The 20,541-nt window shown below is 34.9% G+C and overlaps 1 protein-coding gene across 7 annotated transcripts in view; it reads right to left on the bottom strand.

Moving 5' to 3' along the window:
• SOX5 (SRY-box transcription factor 5) overlaps window positions 1-20,541 on the bottom strand; it is a 999,299-nt gene that overhangs the window by 645,347 nt on the left and 333,411 nt on the right. For all 7 annotated transcript variants that reach the window (XM_055318826.1, XM_055318829.1, XM_055318827.1 and 4 more), the window contains exon 5: window positions 16,413-16,479. The gene's annotated coding sequence lies outside the window, so the exon portion shown is untranslated. The remainder of the gene's footprint in view (window positions 1-16,412; window positions 16,480-20,541) is intronic.

Genomic DNA, 20,541 nt, shown 5'->3' on the forward strand with positions numbered 1-20,541 from the left:
GGACACTGTGCATGCACATGTGAAGATACCTTGCTTGCATATACATATACATATACATAAAAATTGAATTTGGTTAAATATATTGGTATAAAAATATATATTTATACTTCAGCAACAATTTATCAATATATATTTAAACTCGTAAAAGATTATGTTACACCAGAATACTTTTCAGCTAAAATATTAGAAGTCCCTAAGTGTTAGTACAGGAGTTTTTCAATAGAAATGAAAACAAAGACTCATCCTACTAGTTAAAGGTTTCCCACCTACTGTACAAGCAACAAAAATAGAGCTGGCATTCAGGACTCCATTAGAAGTTTATTGAAGCTCTGTGAGGTTGGAAAGCTTTTAGGAGTTCAGCATAAATCATTCAATACACTAAAAAAAAAAAAGACTTAAAAAGATTTTCCCTTTGTATTCAATTTCTATGAGTGATCTCCAATTTACAACCTTATGCTCGACCCAGAAATTGAATTAATCAATACAATTATCTCTTTAAAAATCTCTTTTGTCAACTACAGTAGTTCATAGAACAGAAAGGAAGATTGAGATTCCTTAGATAGTAGGCTTGACGGCAAGATTCAGCTATATTGACTGAGAGGCTGGCATGAGAAATGGGCATGGTATAAGCTCCAATATTGTTTTGGGAAATTATAAAAATTAAGGGATCCTTATCTCTGAAATAAAAACCAATTATCTAGTAGTTATAGTCTAAAATAGTTTCATGGAAAACAATACTAGAAAACTATATTATCAGATCATGAATACTGATTAAAAAACATTATCACATTCAATTCTATGCTAAAATAGTCATCTTTTTAAAAACAAGTAAATTCACATTTCTAGAAGTCACCAAATTGTTCATAATCACCAATTAAAAAAAATTCTGTCCACTTCCTGTTGTGGAAGCATTCTTAGTAATCGTCTAAGGCCATGATTTCAACATACAAACTAAGAAGGATCTGAGACAATTATTAAGCCAATTTAGACCTAGTTAATACTTTCACATGAAATAATCTGATAATTAGGGCAAAAGTTTTTTATATTAATTATCTTTATCATACATATTTACTTGGTTCATATAATAATCTTTGGCAAATTTAACATTAAAAGTGGAAAGAGAAGAATTCAATAAATCTGCCTAATGAAAATTAAAAAACACCAATTAAGAAAGTAATTTATAACTCTAAATGATCTAAATTGCTTATCTTTCTAGTCTGTATTTGCTGATTGCCCAAATTTTCTCTTATGGAGTTAAGCCAAATTTGACAAAAATACATAGAATTGAGTTCAAAAATAAAAGTCTATAAATCCTTGCTTAAAAAGAATTCAACTAATCAACATCCTCAGTCAATCAGAAAATATACTGATGTTAGGGATTTATTAAGAACAGAACTAACTCCCAAGAAATATCCTGGAGTGAGTATAGTCTACCTAATTGTTTATATATTTCATATATATATATATATATATATATATATATATATATATATAAAGCATTGAATAAATATTTATTTGGTTTGGCCCAAGTTTGTACTATCTGCTTTGAAGCACATGGTTCTTATGTATAGAGCTGTTGAAAATCAGTTTGTTATCAAAACAATATTACATAATAACCACATACAATGACACGATAAAACAACGTTGTACTAGATGTGTGTAAAAACAGAGTAACATTGAGGTAGCTCTGAGTTAGTCAGAATTCCTACAAATTATCATTTTATTGTAATATATTTTACTGACATGAACTCCACAGACAAGTCCTACATACATGACAGCATTTTCTTTTTTCAATGATACTCAAAATATATTATATTATCATTTTTAAAGACTTTTTTTAAGATTTTATTTATTTATGAGAGACATAGAGAGAGGCAGAGACACAGGCAGACGGAGAAGCAGACTCCATGCAGGAAGCCTGACACGGGACTCGATCCCAGGACCCCAGGATTACATCCTGAGCTGAAGGCAGGCTCTAAACTGCTGAGCCACCCAGGGACCCCCTTAAAGACTTTTTAAAGTAATCTCTACACCCAACATGGGACTCGAACCTATAACCCCAAAACCAGAGTCACACACTTTACCGACCGAGTCAGCCAAATGCGCCCCCAAGTATATTACAAACAAAAGGCAGCATGACAGCATTTTCTAATTGGAGAAACTGAGATAGCAAAGACGACAAAGGTTAGTTTTTGTTAAAGAAAGGTCAATCAGGTAAAGAACCCACACACTGTATTTACTGTCTTCCGCCAATGTGCTCTCACTGATTAAATGTAGATCTTTTGTTTATATTCAAGCACTAGGATACAAAGAAATAAATAAGTTAATGGACTTTTATTTAGTCCCTTGAAGTTGAAACATACTATTTCCTGCAGATACTCCTCTGATTAGCAATTTTTGTTTCACCTGGCATAAAGAGGAAAATATACAACTCAAAATGCTCTATCCTAAAGGTAAGCATTCCTATCTTAATAACCAACCATTTGTTACCTAGCATTTTGGAAGGCAGAGATGGGATTTAGTCCATTGACCTTGGAATTTGGGTGATGTTTCAGTTCTTCATTTCCAGATTAATTTAATACCTCCTTCTAGGCTGATATATGTTAAATATTTGCTTAAGAGTCTATAGAAAATATTTCCTTGAAGAGTCATAGATCTGTGTGTGTGGCTGTGTGTGTGTGTTCATAAACATAACTACAGAGGAGACCACAGACAAAGGAAAATTTATGGTTTACTTTAAATAATAAAAAAAAAAAATCCTATTTTGTCCAAAGCAATGTCATTCAGTTTTGTACTTAAAACTATATACAATTGCTACATGATAGGGATTCAGAAATTGGTGTCAGGTAAGGTCCTTGTCCACCCACTTCCCACATGCTTTTGGATTGTCTGCACTCTATTTACATCAACTTGCTCATCTGTAAAATGAGGATAATAGTGATATCTTTCCCTAAGGGCTACTCTGAAAATTAAATGATGTAATCCATCTAACACACATAAACCAAGGCCTAAGTGTTTAATGATTATGTATTCATTATTATTAGTCTTATTGGACTGCTTACACTGTAAGAGGACATCTTATCCATGGTTGAAAACTAGTCAAAAGTTAGCAACAGGATATGGCAGTAAGGGAACACATCTTCTACCCAAAAGGGGAACAGAAAAATTTTGGTGGGAAGAGAGAGGGAGGGGGCAATCATCACTCAAATTTAGAAAATTCTTTTCCACTTGGATAATGATCTTCAGTATATGATATATACTTCGAAACCTTCCTTTACACAAAATTTAAACATATCGTCTAGCTGTTTATCAGAATCTATTTGTGGATGTGTTTATTATTTTGAAGAGCAACAAAAACTAATAAATACCATGTGAGCTTACTGTGAGCCCCCCTAGAGTCTATATATTTCTATTTATCACTGAGCCCCCTGTGTGATAACACATGAAATAGTAACCTGATGTGTGAACTTTCCCCTTCCATGTATAGTCTTTCTCATTTGGGTCACAAGGAATCAGAGGGGGAAAAAATCTTTTGTTTTTAATATGGAAAATTACTGTTTATGTGTAACAGCAAATGATTTGAGTGTTTGGGCTCTTTTTATTCAGGGAGAAGGTAGAGTCACAGAGGGAAGAGGCCTCAAATGCTTATGTGAGGGCCCTGCACTCCTGCTGCCACGAGGCAAGTCCAGAGTGAAGAGGCTGAGGTGAAATGGTAAACAGTGGGAATCCCTTTCTGTTTCAGCTCCAAGTAAAATGAGGACTTGTGGCTAGCTTCCCAAATGGTACTCTGGGAGTCAACAACCTTGCAGATATCCCATGACAAACTGAAGTAAGGAGAAAAGGGCACAGGGATGAATGCATAGAGGGTCAATGCTCCAGAGGCTGCAATAACGTGCTTGACCCTCCCTCATATGGGAGTTAGCTCAGGGAAGGTGCTGATGGCCTGAAGGGGTCTCACTGAGGGTTGTGATAAAGGGATGTAGATGGGAGCCATAGCATAACCAGTGTGACTAAGGGTGTGACACATGCCAGCAGGGATGGATGCCCATGACTAGAGTTCACAAGACAAGTACAGAATTATTTTGTTCTAGTAGAGAACAAGTGAAGACTAGAAAGCAGACATCACTTCTCATCTTTCCATTTATTCTTGAGCAATTAAACGTATCAATAGCCATGTCCCAGAACCAAAATGTATGAGTAATTATTTCATGACCCACAATGAAAGCGTATTACAATTTTTGGTGACAATAGCCAATTCTCTCTGAGTCATATATTGAACCCATTAAACTTAGAATCTCTGCATTTCAAAGAATGCCTTCTAATGAAAAAAGGTGAAAGCTACTGTCCTTTACATCCAATCATATCTCTGGTAAGCCAGGGGGAGAAGTTCAAATGCATGGCTTGGAATAGAGCCCATGCCAGCAGATTGTGCTGGGTAGAAATAACACTAGTCTGTCTAGGTAAGATCAGTGCCAATGGTTCCAACTAAAATTAGAAAAAAGGAGACAGTACCTTGGCTCATGCTTATGTTGGAGACAAGACTCTAACTCCTGCTAAAGCCAAATGATGGCAATTCAATTCCTGCCTGCCAGTTGCAAATCCCTACACTACCACTGCAGTACTATCAAAAGACATTTGCAATCCAGTGCACCTAACAAGAGAAGTGATTTCTTAGATTAGTCACTTAATGGGTGAACAGCTCAAGTGCTAGCAACTCAAAGGTATGCATGCATTTATTCTGAGACAAGAAGGTATATTCCAAAACTACAGTCAGATTGTTAAGGAGAAAAAAAATTAGTAGAATCTTACTAATTTGAGGGAAACAAATATTATTAATTTACTAATTTTAGTTTATAGCTAAGAAAAAAATCAAAGACAAAATGACCTCATTCCCTCTACAAAACATCATCGAAAGATCCACAACACTTTTCATGCATTTCAACAAATACAATTTTGCTCTAAGCTCATACGTGTCATGAGGCACCATGCCATAATGGAATGAAAACTGAGCCAGGAATCAGGAAATCTGGGTTCTTTTTCTGGCTCTGTCACTTATTAACTGTGTAAAATGATGCAAAATTTAACCTCTCGGAGCCTTCATTCCTTGTCTACAAAATCAGTGACTTAGATAAGCATTCTCTAGCTCTTAGATTCTGTATTACTCTCTAAATCATTACTGATTAAATGAAATTTTAAATGTTATATGGTTTTTATAATGAGTCTAAATATTAAGTCTTTCATAAATCCTGGATTTGGAAATCAAATATATGTAACAGTCAAGAGGTTCTGATTCTAATGGTAAAGAATTAATTTTTTTAAATTGATCTACACTGTGATGGCAATACACACACAGATAGGGACAATGGGGCAATATTTGTGTGTCTTAGTAGATAATATAAACTTGTGGCAATTGTCAAAGTCACATACAGACTGACATCATTTAACATATTCTCTGAAGGAAAGAGTGTACTGCTGCTGGACAGAAGAACTTCTCCAATGCCCCAGATTAATTCAGGCAGCTTAAACTTGGGGGAGACTTTCAGGTTCTGAAAGCGATGGTACACCCACTACTCACCCCAAGGCTTCTGCCAAATTTAAACTGCTTTTCATTCTATGTAAGTAAGATAATTGTATGATTGCACCTATGTCTCCAGGATTTTCAAGCAATCTACAGAATTTTGTTCAAATCACCCTAATGTTCAAAATACTAATTAATGTCTCAGTAAAGCAGCAGAATTTGGCTCCTCCACTGAATGGTACTCAGCCTTGGAAGCAGATCTCTAGTCTTCTTGGTTGATGCTGGAGTATCAAAGAACTACCTGCACCAAAGACAATTCATAACTCATAATGGGATCAATAGGATAATCACTTCCCTGGCTGTTAGCAACTGGAGTTCTGGTTTCATTTCTGGCACTAACTCTTGGGATCCTGGGCAAGTCCTACCACACCTCTCTGTTAAATGCTATTGATAATGATGCTTCTTTAAGAGTTATATATTCCCAAGTCCCCAAAATGCTTCCACTCCATATTGTGCATTAGTGTGGAAGGAAAATCTATATTTTATCTTCTTTTAAGTCACAGCCGGTTTGGGAGATCTGATAGAATCAAGTGATCTGTATCCTTGGCTCAGAAAAAAAAATGCACCTGAATAATCTTACATATAAGAATTTCATGTAAATAAAGGGCATCCTCTGATGCTAGAAGGGGGTTCATAAACTCAGGTGCACATCCTGGTAAAGAGTACAAATCCTGTCTGTACTTATTAGCTATATGATTATGGAAACACGGAGTTTGACTTTCTTCATCTATAAAAACATAGATAACAAAATTGATCGTTCTACCTACATCTTGTAACTATATTAAACATGAAATTTTTGAATATGAATGCATGTGAAAACTATCTACATAGAGCTTTCTGCAACTCTTAAGTTCCTATTGTTCCCTTGCCCTAGTCTTAATGCTGTCACAGAGTATTAATGAGTACTACCCCCACTTCGCTGGCTCCATCAAACTTGGGGAGATATGAGTCACCAGAACCTGTATCTAACTTAAAAATCTGGACTATCTGGGATCCCTGAGTGGCTCAGCGGTTGAGTGTCTGACTTAGGCTCAAGGCGGATCCCGGAGTCCCGGGATCGAATCCCACATCGGGCTCCCTGTATGGAGCCTGCTTCTCCCTCTGCCTATGTCTCTGCCTCTCTCTGTGTGTCTCTCATGAATAAATAAATAAAATCTTTTTAACAAAGAAGAATCTGGACTCTCAGTGTCTGACTGACTGGCTGCACTGTGTACTGTGCTTGTACTTCCTTTCTAGCTTTTGTCTGCTTACTGATCTTTTCACACACATCCGCTGGCTCTGTCTTCTGTCCCTGGAAATATTTTCATAATCTGGAGTTTTATACCTACTAGAATACACTTGGTCCTTCAATGACATTAAATCTTGATCTTCACTTGAGTGCTTAAAATTATTGTCGTTGGGCTCCGTACTCGACATTTTTGCTCTCCTCCATTGGTGTGAATAATTAGAAACCATATTGCTAAGATCATTATCTCTATTTTATTGGAAAATAGACTAGCAAATGCAAAGATATCGTAAGTACCCTCAAGGCTTACACAGTGTGTGACAGAGCCAGTTAACAGAATAAGACCTAGTTCACAATGCTACATACTTATCACTCTATTACAATTTTCCCTTTCTTCTTAGAGTCTAGTGATCACCCTCTTATACAGCAAACCCTTTATGATAATAAAGAAGGAATGGATAATACATGCGTACATCTTACCTAAGACAAACATTTTTATTATTTTTATTTTTCAATTTAGAATTTCATTTTGAAATTATTTCATACTTACACAACATTGCTAAACTAGTAGACTTCCCAGCTTCCTCACATATTAACATTTTACAAAATCACAATACAATGATCAAAACCAAGAAATTAATATTAATACAATACAACTGGCTGAGCTACAGACCTTATTGAAATTGGGATTGCCCCACTAATGTCCTGTCTTGGACCATGGACCAATATTTCGCTGTCATGTCTTCTTAGTCTCTTTCTATTTGGCACAACTCCTCAGTTTCTCTTTGCATTTCATGACCTTGACCCTTCCTAATAGTACTGCTGAATTACCTTATAGTATGTCCCTTAATTTGAGTTATCTGATATTTCCTCATGATAAATTCACATTATGCATTTTGGGCAAGGATGTGACAGAAACAACTTTTTGTGCCTTTCTCAGTGAATCACAGGAGTGATCACATGATGACAATACATCCCATTACTAGTGATGTTGACCTTGCTAGTTTTAGGTGGTGCTTGCCAGGTTCTTCCATTGAAAAGTTACTACTTTCCCTTTTGTAATGAATAAGCATTTTAAGAAGAGATATTTTAACAATATGTAAGTATCTTGTTTATCATCATATTTTCACCACTAATTTACTATCCAGTGGCAATTCTTGCCTGAAAAGATTATTACTGTGGTGTTTACCAGATGGTGATTTTCTAGTTCCATCATTCCTTCTATACTTATTAACTGGTATTCTGCTCTTATAAAAGAGTTTTTCTCCCCCACATTTATTTACTTATTCAGTCATTTTTATAGTGTCACAAACTATATTAAATATAATTCAAAACTACCATTATTTTCTTCCTCATATGTCCTAGATGTGGCCATCAGGGGCCACTTCACATTGGCTCATGTGTCTTTTCAATGTGTTTTCATCACTTTTTGGTCTTTCCCTACTTTCTTGCACCACATGATGTTCCAGTTTTTCATCATATACTCTTCCTATTCTTGTGTTAGAAACATCCATTCCTATAAAGATTATTGGTTTCTTTTATTTGAAAGTGGTATTTAGAAGCCAAAATCTAGGTACTAATTGTGCTCGTCAGTATTGATATATTATTGCTTCTAGGCCTCTCAGTAGATTGAGGCAGACACACACACACAACTATTTCTTTGCTTTTATATCTGTATATCTGTGATACATTCTTTGTATATATAGCACACACATACCATGAGTTCCTATTGATAGCTCAGATTCCAATTCAACACCACAGAGTTTGTTCTAGCCCTCTTAATTTCTTTTAGAGGGAGAAAAATAGCCATCATTATCCACAGTCCTATGACACATTTTTTTAAAAGATTTTATTTATCTATTCATGAGAGACATAGAGAGAGAGGCAGAGGGATAGGCAGAGGGAGAAGCAGGCTCCACGCAGGGAGCCCGATGTGGGACTTGATCCTGGGACCTCAGGATCACACCCTGGGCCGAAGGGAGGTGCCCAACCACTGAGCCACCTAGGCTTCTCAGTCCTATAACACATTTAAAGCAATTTCAACAATGTTAACTCTGACCCCTACAAAAAACAGTCATTAATCTATATCATGCAGAAACAAATTTTCTAATTGGAGTACAATAGTTACTGATTTTCTTAAAATTGTAGAGTATAAAGTTCATTTGGCAAAGTTACTTAAATTAGCCCTTTCTTCCCCCTTCTCTTCATTTGCAATTCTTACAAATATAGAAAAGCTTATTAATTATTTGTGTTTGTTTTTCATGTGAGGCTTCTGGGTCACCCTGGTTCATTTTAATTATTTATTTTTGAGTATGTGAAACATTAGCACAGTTCCAAAAATCAGAGCTATACAAAAATAAACAGAGAGATAGATGGACAGATAGCATTCATATAAATATCACTCTCCCATCACCCCTTCCACCCTATTTTCAATTTCTCAGTCCCCACTTGCTGAACCTAACCCTGTAAGTAACCAATTTCATGAGTTTCTAGTGTTTTTTCCTAGTTTTTTGCCCCAGTTAGCAAACATATATATATTTTTTTCTTATTTCCCTTTCACTCTAGGTAATACACTTCTGCATTTTTTCACTTGGCAGTATAGACTGAAAAATTACTCTATCATCTATTTACTCTTTTTATAATTGCATGGTACCACATTATATGGAGATGCCCTAGTGTATAGGTATATTCAACTACTCTCCTGTGCATGACATTTAGGTAGTTTTTAATATCCTACAATTATAAACAGTATCACAATCAATAACCTCGAGCTTGTGATTTCTGTATTGTATTGTTAAAGGTGTGTCTTCATGATAATTTCCTAGAAATAGAATTGTTGGGTCAGATGATATGTATATGTAAATTTGTTAGATATTGCCTAATTCCTGTCCAAAGGATTTGTACCAACTTTTATTCCCATTAGCAATATAATATATTAACTCTTCCCCTATATCATTTTAGGATGGATGCTGAACAGTTTTTGAGTGGTTGATATATATTTACCTCTCCTCTCTGACTAGATGTTATTTAAAAATAGTGCTAAAAAATGAAAGAAAAGGTTTACATAAATATAAAGGAAGGAGAACAGAAAGAACAAAGACCTGGAAAAATCACTCTAAAGAAATAGTTGCCTTTGATCACAACAGCTCAGGATAGAAATATATAGCTTAGCATCTTCACTTTGAAAGCTCAACAAACCAAGATTCTATGGCAATTTTCCCACAGCCAAGATTAAGCCCTGAGTCCTTTATGTCTTCAAATGCCATACCAGTATTACAACTGGCACACAGTATTACGGTTAAATATTTGTCCTACATTAGATTTTTTAGTTTTGAAGAGGAAACCATATATTGATCAACATATTTATCGCACACAGTCTTCAACATATAACCTTCTTGATGAAATTTTGTTAAAATATCATTAAAATTTTTAAAAAGATCATTAAAATAAAAAAACATTTGTTCAGTTTTTTTTTCTCTATGCCACATAAAATCCTACATGCTTTACATGTATTGTCTCATTTCATCCTGATAAAAATCATACAAAGTTGTTTTTCTTTTTTTTTTTTTTAGTATTATCCTATTTTATAGATGAGAAAACAAAGATTGAAGAAGACACATGGCTTATCTAAGTTGATATATTATGGAGAAGAAAAAGCAACTTGGGATTTGAGTAGGATTTGAACTGAAGTCTGTCTCCTTCTAAAGCACATGCTGCTTACCTTTCCCCTGAATGGCAGTTGGAAATAGAATCCTTCCTGATGCCCTTCACATTACACTTATGTAGGCAAGTTTTATTCTGCCTGCTGTAAGGCCAGAGCTAATTCTGTATTAAGGATTTCAGGCCAGTGTGTCACAATCAAGAAGAAAAGGAAAGGTGGTGGTTTTAATCGTTTCCAAATAGACTCCGAAAAAGCTTTCTGAGACTTTTACCTTTTGGCAAACAAAGCTTTGGCTCCTCTGATATATGTACACATTTATTATACCCTTGTGACTGTGGTTTATGTACAAGCATCTTATTTAAAAGAGTTTTTAAAAGACTGAAATGTGATTTCCTTTCTGACAGCGAAGGAAAAATAAAAAGATGTTCTTTGCCCTCCTGTTCTAATCTGTGTTTGGAAGTCAAGTCTGCAGTTCCCAGAACTCCATCACCAGCTTGTTACATTTCCATAAATCTGTCTAAGAATACAACACTGTTCACCCAAAAAAATGTAATATAAACTGTAAAACACATGCACACGATACCTGAATCCAATTCACCCTCATTTTGTATATAAGTGAAAATAAAGCGATGCTTTAACTCTTAGAAATGACAATATCGCATTATTTAGATAAGTGCCCCCAAATCATTATTGAAATTCTGATAGCATTTGCCTTACTGGTAAAAGAAAATTACCTGTAATGCATAGTTTAAATAATTACTTTTAAACAAAAGCTTCTTTTCTGCATTGCTTATTTATCTTTTGAGACCAACTCAGCAGGGCTATGTATTTTATTAAAATTGCCTTCAGACTGCTAATGGCAGGGCGTCTGTTAGCGCAGGAAAAGTGATGGCAGTTTGACTCCTATTCCTAATATTGGGAGTTAGTCCAGACACTTAAGAGCCAGAACTCTGCTGTGCATTTGACTATGTTATCAACACTTTACTTGCTAATGATACTAGTGACAGCATTTCAATATGATGGGTCAGACTTAAATAGGAAAGCTTATAATTGTGCTTACAGAACCAAAGAAACTCCCTCTCCTCCCTTCCCTCACCCCCCAAAAAAATCCCTTTTATCAGAAGATCAGCTGGTGTTAAGCTTCATAACTGGGAATTATTTGGTAAGCTTCTGCTCAATATTTTTTTTTCCTTCTACACTTCCCACCTTGAATGGGGAGCCTCCATCAGCACCTGATATCTCCCCGTTCAGAAAATGACAACTGAAAGCCTTCCTGTGGTGCAACTGTGTGCCAACTACCCAGCAGAAGGTCACACTGATGACTCTCCTGTGGCTTTTATTTTCCCCAGGGAAATCCACAGCCAGGGCTGACTGCTTGCCAAATACACTGAGTGCCACAAGCCAGCAGTGCTAAGAACCCCCCATCCTTCTTGATGGGAAGCAGTAAGCAACTGTGCTGAACACCTGTGTCAGCTCCTGTTCCTGGGGACACCCCAGGCAAGCACTCATTGAGCATTCAGGGAGAGGGCTCCCCTCCTCTAACTGGCACTTCTGTCCAAAAACTTCTCAGTAGTCCTATGATAATAGTTATGTTTGTCAGATCTCTATAGCATCAGTGTATTTAACTACCGTTAAGGAGGATGATTTAAATCATTCGTGAGTTAAATATTTTACTCCACATGTCCACAGGGAATCAGCACAATGAATGTATTTCCTGTTATTGGACAAGTAAAATCAACATTCTCCCTCACTTCCTTTTATAGTTACTCCAACCCACTTGAGTACCCGGTCTGAGTTGTGGAAGGCATGGATGCCACCAGAAAGACAAGATCTAAATCAGCCTTTTTCCTGGAACTGACAGAGAATAATATGCTCAGTTCAACCAGTGAAATTCAAGTCAAGTATAGGAAGGGGAAAAAGTCAGGCAATATAAATAAAAGAATGCCTGCCACAGGTTAAGACTCAGTAAGAATATATGAATGAATGAAAGAACGAACAATTGAATGAATGGATTCCTAACAATTTTTGATACTTCAAAAAATTTCATAATTCAAAGAATAATTTCTTTATTTCTCATTTAATCATAAAAAGGATTCTTATAATTCTTATAATTAAAATAAAAGAATTTAGAATAAATAAAAATTTTCAAATATATAGACACATATGTGTCTCTCTATATTTTGTTGCATGCATATTCTGATAGCCGAATAATGGAAATTTAAGCTTAGCTATAACCTTAGTTATAGTTTTAAAATACTTTATTAATATATTGATTTAAAGGTTTGAAAATTTTATGGTAAACTATCATTTGGCAATTGGAAACTGCTGCCACAAGACTGATAACATAAGGCAACCCTTAAATTATTTTTCTCATACCGACTTTGATTCTTTCACATGATAATCATGATAATTTTAGAAATGACTCTTCCTTCCAACTATCAATAATATCTTCTCTGATAATTTTTACCAAAATAAATATGGAGATTTTCCTGTTATTTATATGAAATAATCTTATTTTCTCATTTATATTAAACATGGTCACTTCTACTGTAGGTGACTCTTAATTCAACCAATTTTTTTTTACCATGTAGTATGTGCACACTGAGTCAACAAATGTAAAGGAACTACAGAGATAACATAAATGTTGATCACTTCTAGGCAAACACGTTAAAGACCCCAAGTCAGCTGGTAAGTTTCAAAGCTGGTTCCAGAATTTGTGCCCTCTAAATCCTACAAGTTTTTTTTTTTTAAATACTCCATTTCCCCTCATCATAAATAGTCTAACAGATCATGTGATAATTGTAATAAAACTATGACATTATATCAAGCATCTTCCCTTACAAATGGAAGATAAAATTCATGACTTGTTTATGGAATTACACAAGGCTATGTAGTTTTGGTTGAAATTATAAATGACAAACAAATGGGAAAATCAGCATGCACAACAAGAATCAGATGTACATAATTTTTAAATATTACATATCATTGTCATTAATGTCCCTATTATAAAACAATAAGTTATTATACACTGCCAAAGAACATGATTCAAATTCAAAAGAATTATGCAAATTAAGGACATGGAAGAGAAAAATGAGAGCTACACTATTTAACATTAGCTCCTAAAACACAATCATCAGTCAATATCCTGATCAGATAATGTTGCCCTGATTGTTGTTAATTTAAGTCTATTTTCACTCATAATTTATATTCTGTATCCAAAGAGAAATTTTTTAAATGCTTTACATACCCTGTAAGTCTGAGTGATTCTTAAAACATGTGAGCCATATGATGTCCCTAAAATCCCTTTGGTGAATCCCATCTCACTCAGAATGATATTCAAGGTCCCACTGTGATCTACTAGGCTCTCTGTGATAGACACCACATCATTCTTCCCATTGTCATCTTTTACTTGTCCATTCCTTAATCTTTTCCTACTATATTGCCTTTCTTGACAATCTTTCAACATACCAAGTATAAGGAGTGTCTCTTCACCCATTTATATCTGAATGGTTCCCTTTCTCCACTTAGGTTTGTGCTTCATTTTCTCCTTAGCAGAAACACCTTCCTCAGACATAGTATCTGAATAATATCTGAAATTCAGAATATTATCTGAAAAAGTCTCCCATCATTCTCTATTTACTCTGTTTTATTTACTTCTTAGTATGTATCTCCATTAACATACACCATTGACTCTTGAACAACATGGGTTTGAATTGCATGAGTCCGCTTATACATGGAATTTTTACAATACAGTACTATAAATGTATTTTTCTTATGATTTTCTTAATAACATTTCCTCTCCTCTAGCTGACTTTATTATAAGAATATAATACATGTAACATACAAAATATGTGTTAATGGACTATTTATGGTACTGGTAAGGTTTCTAGTCAATAGTAGACTATTAGTTAAGTTTTCAAGGAGTCAAAAGTTATATGCAGATTTTCAACTGAATGAAATTTAGCACCCTAAGCCCCTACATTTTTCAAGGGTCAACTATATATTTAAATTTTCACTTTATGTTCTCCTCCTCTAGAATTAAAGCTTTAGGAACATAAGAACTTCTGTTGCATGAATGAAAGAATGAATGAATAATCATCTTTCCATTTCATCCAGCCAAATGGGAAACTTCTCCAGAGAAACAACAGTTAAAAAAAAAAAGAAAAGAAAAGCTTAAAGTTCTCAATTTATTCAAATATCAGTACAATCCAAAGTCAAGTATTAGTATCAATTGTATTTTCCATAGATTGTAAATTGGTGGACATGGCAGATGATGATATTTTTTAAATGTGTGCACAATGTTGTGTGCAGAATTGTTTGTATTCCATAATCTCTAAGTCAGCATAATGCATTAGGCCTGCACCATGTCAAGAAACACAGATTCACCTCTGTTAGTATTTCATGTCACACTGGGTAGCAATTTAGGTTTGTAAAGTATGTAGATTGGATTAGATTCTATCTCCCAAGACTATGGGATCTATGAGATGTTTGTCCCCTGCTTTTTTATTTTGCTTCCAAACATACGAAACTCAACAAGTATATTAAATTAAAGGTCAATACTTACATTTCAGCGGGATGTCAAGAAAACCTACCACTTTTGGCTTCAGTTTATTTCTTTTTAATGTTTAGTTTAATAATATTTGTCAACTGACAATGTGGAATTGTTTATCACCAGAAAACCATGAGAGTATTGCCCAAAGGAAATCTCAAAGCTGCAAGAATCAGTGGAGTTATACTTAAAAGCCCAATCACTTAAGCATATCATTCTAAATACATATTTTTGAGGGAATCTTACCTCATTTAGTTAAGAACAGAGACTTGAGCAGATGCATTGCATCAAAATATACTTGAAATTATATCTCCTTTAAGCTGGAGACTAGTGTTCTCTCAATACATAAAAATAACAATCTGTCTGGTCTCTAATGCTAATGCTAGGAAATAACTAAATCCCTGAATCATCCAGGCAGAAGAACTTTAAGTTTAGCTCCTTTCTGAAAAAGCCTTTTTACTAGAAGAGATGTGATCAGACTGAAGTACAAAAGCATTTATCCCTCTCTGTGATGAACACTGAAAAACCCAATAGAAGTTGGTATGCAGAGGAGTTAAGTTAAATTCCAGAAGAATTGTGGAAGTGATAGGCATGACACAGAGGTAAATGATTCCCAAGCTTCTATAAATAGCTAAACAATTGTGCTCAGAGATGTAATCACTGTTTAAGACAACTGTGAGACTTCTCTGAAGCAGGAAGTGAACATGAAACCATTAGTAACATATGGGGACACTCAGGGCAAAGGACACCCCAAAGGCCAGCATGGTTCCAGCTTACTGAGGAATGTGACACATTCCACAATGGTGACAAATGTTTATAGTAGACCCTGTGACTGCTTGGATCTTTCCATTAGAAATTGTATTTTAATTAACCTTCATTTTACACGTAGTAGTCAACATTCAGTAGTTAAGATTAGTGTAAGCAAACAGATGGACTCTAAAGTGTCCAGAGCTTTTAGGGTGGATCCAAGCCCAGAGAATAGAACAGTAAAGAAAGGAAACAACCTTCATGACCCAAGTGTTATAACCATTACTAAATATTACTATAATCAATAATATTTTATATGTTTAAAGTTTTGATTCTGGAAAAGTAATCAAGAAATCATCATTCAAAACAATTTATGTAAGAATAGTAGAAATCAAGGTATTTATATAACTTATTAGGTAAAAAATTTTCTTCTATTCTTGAAAATTCATTTAAATTCTGTTTTAATCTTCAAATCCTAAAAAAAGGATACTCAAATGCTAGACTTTGTATATGAAGTCATTAGTCATGATTTGCAAAACTGAGAACATACCAAATAAGCATGTCCAAGAAATAAACAAGTGGCAAGAGACTTGAGAACTCTAGGATTGATGGCAAAAGAATGATCAGCAAATGATAACACAAATGTCCTGACCTGCTGAGTCTCCCTGTCCAATCTCTCCCACTCCCGATGTCCTTGATGTTATCTATTTCTTGTAAAGCTGAAAAAAATACAGGAAAGAAAAGTAGTTAGAAATCAAAGTAATTCCTAAAATAGGTGAAAAAATCAAGCATCATAGAGTTAAACGAAGTTTCTATGACAAAACTTTGGAAGAAATATTAAATAATTTCATCATAATAATTTTTTCTAGATAAGATGCACAGCCACACAGCAACATAAGACAACATAAGTTAGTGGTTGATGAATGAATAATGGAAGAACAACTAAAAAATAAATTTTGTAAATGATAGGTAAGATAATAACAGTTGAAATATAAAAATGTGGACCAGTTATTTTGGAGGTGTATCAATTAAATTGCTTTTAAAAATCTTTGTATTATTAATTCTTTTATGCAAGCACATGTATGAATATGTAACCCTGAGCCTCGTTTTAAAGAGAAAAACAATTGTAAACTTCTTTATATTCCTTGATGGTTAACTTAAAATATATGTATAAGGCAACATTACTTCAGCTACAGAACTTTATGGAAAACATCCAAATGGGGACTAAGATTTATTAAATACAGACTATTACTTATTAGGGCACAGTGCTATGTTACATTAGGACAATAAATTGTATCAGAATAAACGTTTACAGCGATGCCTGGGTGGCTCAGTGGTTAAGCACCATCTCCCTTCAGCTCAGGGCATGATCCTGGAGTACCAGGATTGATCCTGGAGTACCGGGATTGAGTCCTTGCACCCGGCTCCCTGCAGGGAGCCTGCTTCTCCCTCTCCCTCTGCCTATGTCTCTGCCTCTTTCTGTGTGTCTCATGAATAAATAAAATCTTAAAAAAAAATAATAAAAGTTTACAAACTCATTCTATAATTTCTATGTAAAAAACATTATGAATAAAAACAGCAAAATAAAAGCAGAAACACATTATTTATTTATACCCAGTTGTTCTTTCACATTCATACTCCAGTGTCATAAAGACCAGGTCTGTTATTGGAGGGTTGTTTTCTTTTGTTTTGTTTTTAGAGAGGGAAGGGGGAGAGGCAGAGAAAGAAAGAGATTCTTAAGCAGGCCCTATGCCTAGTGCAGAGCCTGATTCAGGACTCCATCTCACAACCCTGAGGTCATGACCTAAGCTCACATCAGGAGTTTGAGGCTTAACTGACTGAGTCACCCAGCACCAAAGACCAGGATTTAATCATCAGCCCTATGACAGAAGAGCTATGTCTTGGGAGATTTATTTAACCTCTTACATAGATAAGCCTTATTTTCCAAAAATCTCCCCAAAATTAATACATATCACTATTTTATCATATTTTTTTCATTTACTTATAGATGTAGAATAATTTTTATAAGGATAAATTCATCACCTATTCGACCTTTTTAAGCTTTAGCTCCCAAAGTGTTTAGTTCTTTTTTTTAAAACTTTTTTTTAAAATTTTTATTTATTTATGATAGTCACAGAGAGAGAGAGAGAGAGAGAGAGAGAGAGAGAGAGGCAGAGACATAGGCAGAGGGAGAAGCAGGCTCCATGCACTGGGAGCCCGACATGGGATTCAATCCCAGGTCTCCAGGATCGCGCCCTGGGTCAAAGGCAGGCGCTAAACCACTGCGCCACCCAGGGATCCCCAAAGTGTTTAGTTCTATCATTTAAAAATGTTTAAACATTTATTATTGATTCTTGTGACATTGCAACACGATTCTTAAATTGTATAAATATAAACTACATATATTTTCTGCTCTAGGATGGTGGAGTTACCTGTGTCATCAACTGGATTATGTGGTCACTACTTTAAAAAGACTTAAGAAAGTACTTTAAGGAAAACAGAATTCTACTTCTAGAATATTGGTCTAACATACTATAACCAGAGGTTTGGAGGTGATTTAGAACCAGACTACTTGCATAATTTGGATTATTATTTTAAGACTTTTCATTTTTAAAAGTCTCAATAATTTTGGGTGACTTCTAGAGTACCTAAGTTCTTTTAAAGTATATAGAACAATAAAAAAAGATTATATACCAAGAAAGACCTGCTCGGATTTATCATAGAAATATAAAATTGGTGTAACATCTAAATATCAAAAAATGGAGCATACTATATTAATAAAATATAAAATAATGCAATTATTCGATAGACGTGAATAACATTTGACAAAAACCCAACACCTTTTCATGATAAAAACACTCAACAAATAAGCAAAACAAGAAAACTTCCTTAATACAGAGCATCTCCAAAAATACAAACACAAACTGTAACTATTATACTTAATTGTAAAAGACTGACTGCTTTACCCCAGATCTTGGAATAAAACAAGGATGTCTACTCATACCACTTCTATTCAGTATTGTACTAGAAATTACAGCCAGGTTTGTTAATAAAGAAAAAGAAATAAAAAAGATCCAGATTGAAAAGGAAGAAGTAAAACCATCTATTTGTAGATAACATTATTTTTATTTGAAAATCCAAACAAATTCACTAAACACACTATTAGAACTAAAAATAGTTCAGTAGGGTTGTAGGATACTTTATTAGTACATAAAAATCAATCAAATTTCTGTATACTAGCAATGGCAATTTTAAAAATAAAATTAATAAAACAATTCTATTTACAATAGCATAGAAAAAAAAAAAAAAAACAAAATAGGGCAGCCCTGGTGGCGCAGTGGTTTAGCACCCCCTGCAGCCTGGGGTGTGATCCTGGAGACCCGGGATCCAGTCCCACGTTGGGCTTCCTGAATGGAGCCTCCTTCTCCCTCTGCCTGTGTCTCTGCCTCTCTCTCTCTCTCTCTCTCTCTCTCTCTCTCTCTCTCTCTCTCTGTGTGTGTGTGTGTCTCTATGAATAAATAAACAAAATCTTAAAAAAAAAGAAAATACTTAAATGTAAACTTAGTAACAGAAGTGGAAGTCTTTTACATTTAAAACTAAAATACCATTGAAACAAAATAATATCTAAGAAGATGGAAAGACATGCCACATTCATGGATCAGAAAACTTGATGTTCTTAAATGAAAAGACTTCCCAAAATGACCTATAGATTCAACACAACCTCCAGCAGTATTTTAGATGGCTTTTTTGGTAGAAACTGACAAGCTGATCCTAAAATTCATATGGAAATCAAGGGAACCAGTATAGCTAAAACAATCTTGAGAAAGAAGAAAAAAGCTGGGGAATGCAAAGTTCCTAACTTCAAAACTTAGGGCAAAGCTATAGCAATCAAGACAGTGTCGTACTGACATAAGGATAAAAATATAAATCAATGAATGGCATGAAATTGAGAGTACAGAAATAAACCCTGACATTTATGGTCATTTGGTTTTTGACACTCTTTGCAAGACAATGGAGGAAGGGACAATTATGGAAGGAGGGGAGGAAGGGTAAAGGGAGACAAAGAAAAAGGAAGGAAAGGAAGCGAGGGAGGAAAGAAGGTAAGAAGGGAGGAAGGGATGGAAGGAAAGGAAGGAAGAAAGAAAGACAGAAACACAGAAACACGGAAAGGAACAGAGAGAAAGAAAATAAATCTGGTCTTTGCTCCTGATTCCCAGCACAGAGATTCAAAAACGTTTGGATTTCTCTGAACAATAGGCATGCCTTTGTTATGCTATGACTTCACTCCTCTAACTGTGCCCCTAGATAGCTTCTGGATGGGAGAGGTTGTGAAAAAAAGCAATCATGTGATTTGAGGACTGGAACTTTCCAGAACGTTACTACCCCAAACTCTGAGGAGAGGAGAGAGGTTGAAGACTGAGTTTAATCAAAGGTTAATGATTTAATCAATCGTGCCTATGTAATGAAACCTCAAGAGGAGCTCTAAACAATGAGTCTCAAAGAGCTTCCTGGTTGGTGAACATACCGATATATGGGAGGGTCATATACCCTGACTCCACAAAAACAGAAACTCTTGTACTCAAGACCTGACTAGACTTATCCTATGTATATCTTCATCTGGGCTATTCATTTGAATCCTTTATAATAAAAATATAGCAGTTTTATAAGTTCTATGAGTCATGCTAGGGAATTACTGAAGCTGAGGGAGTGTTGTGAGAACTCCCAAATTTGTGGCCAATTCTGTCTGACAGAAGTGTTCATTGCAGTTACCTTCTGAAGTA

Source organism: Nyctereutes procyonoides, unplaced genomic scaffold (assembly GCF_905146905.1).
Source record: "Nyctereutes procyonoides isolate TBG_1078 unplaced genomic scaffold, NYPRO_anot_genome, whole genome shotgun sequence".
In the NCBI taxonomy this organism is placed as follows: domain Eukaryota; kingdom Metazoa; phylum Chordata; class Mammalia; order Carnivora; family Canidae; genus Nyctereutes; species Nyctereutes procyonoides.